This window comes from Lipotes vexillifer, unplaced genomic scaffold (genome assembly GCF_000442215.2).
Source record: "Lipotes vexillifer unplaced genomic scaffold, Lipotes_vexillifer_v1.1 scaffold71, whole genome shotgun sequence".
NCBI classification, from domain to species: Eukaryota; Metazoa; Chordata; class Mammalia; order Artiodactyla; family Lipotidae; genus Lipotes; species Lipotes vexillifer.
The window spans coordinates 6,290,380-6,291,893 of record NW_006793703.1 but is presented as its reverse complement, the minus strand read 5'-3'; the positions used below and the strand labels follow the sequence as shown (position 1 = coordinate 6,291,893).

Below are 1,514 nucleotides of genomic sequence, written 5' to 3'. Positions count from 1 at the left end.
CCAGAAAGAAAAGTCATCACCCCCATTGGGTTTTTTTTGTTTTTTGTTTTTAATTCATTTGGTTGCACCAAGTCTTAGTTGCGACTGGCAGACTCCTTAGTTGCGGCATGCATGTGGGATCTAGTTCCCTGGCCAGGGATCGAACCCGGGTCCCCTGCATCAGGAGGGCGGAGCCTTAACCACTGCGTCACCAGGAAGTCCCACTCCCTCACCAGGAAGTCCCACTCCCTGAGTGTTTTGTGTAGGCCCAGCAGATGGACATCTCACTGGCAAACTGATAATGTCCTATACCCTCACCTGGGGGAGAGGAAGAGATAAATTTCAGCCACCGCTCCAGATTCTTACCTGTCCCCTGGGAAGGCCCTGGCACCAAAAGGACAGTGAGGTTTGGGAGAGAGGGAGGCATGGAACATCCTCACCCAGCTCTGCCTCCGGGTGACGGTGGAACTTGGGGTGCAGCTCCTCGCCTCCAGCCCTTCCTTTTCCCCATCTGTGAAGTAGGTGAAGAGGTCCCTTCTTAATTATTTTTTATTTTTTTGGCCGCGCCATGTGGCATGTGGGATGACCTTAGTTCCCCAACCAGGGATCGAACCTGGGCCCCCTGCATTGGAAGCGCAGAGTCTTAACCACTGGACCACCAGGGAGGTCCCTGAAGAGGGACCTTCTGACCCCAGACTTGACTATCTGCTGGAGCACCTGTGGCCACAACCTGGAATTGTGGTCTATAAGCCCGGTCAGGGCGGGATCCCAGGGCCTTCAGCTGATGGGGCCACTGGGCAGATGCAAGAGGGAGGGAGCAGCTGGAGGCCTTGGCAGGACAGGTGGGGTGTGAGGAGGGAGAAAACACACTGAGCTAGAGCCCAGTGTATCCCAGGCAGCTAACAGCTGAGCCTATCTTAAAGTCAGGGCATGCCTCAGCCAGTCTTAGCAGCTATTTATATCTCATACGCCTCCTTATTTGGTAGCTGCCTGCAGTGCCCGGTGCTGGATCCTCTTTCCAGTGATGTCTGTCTTCCTGATGAGCGCACTGGGCTCCTGGTGCAGCTCTGACTCACACAGGGCTTCACACAGAACAGGCACTCGACTGTGTATGTGTTATCTGTTCCAAATACTCCTAAACCCATTCATATTTTTGAAATTTCTAATTGTGTTAAATTACACATAATATAAAATTGGCCACCTTAAGCATTCCTGAGTGTAGAGTTCGCAGTGGTGAGCACGTTCATATTGTTGTGCAACCATAATGACCTCCTTCATCTCCACAAACTTTTCACCATCCCCAACTGAAAATTGGTAGCCATTCTCCCAGTTCCCCGCTTCTCCCCTCCCCTGGCCTTGACAACCTCTATTCTACTTTCTGTCTCTATGAATTTGACTAGTTTAGGTACCTCATATAAGCAGAATCATGCAGTATTTGTCGTTTTGTGACTGGCTCATTTCACTTAGCATATTGTCCTCAAGGTTCATCCATGTTGGAGATGTGTCAGAATTTCATTCTGTTTTTTTTTTTTTTT

At 50.3% G+C, this 1,514-nt stretch overlaps 1 non-coding gene across 1 annotated transcript; it reads right to left on the bottom strand.

Annotated features, from left to right (window-relative positions):
- Nucleotides 1-571: 571 nt before the first annotated feature.
- On the bottom strand, nt 572-644 carry TRNAG-UCC (transfer RNA glycine (anticodon UCC)). The gene has a single exon. It is a non-coding gene; the product is annotated as a tRNA-Gly (tRNA).
- Nucleotides 645-1,514: the final 870 nt, after the last annotated feature.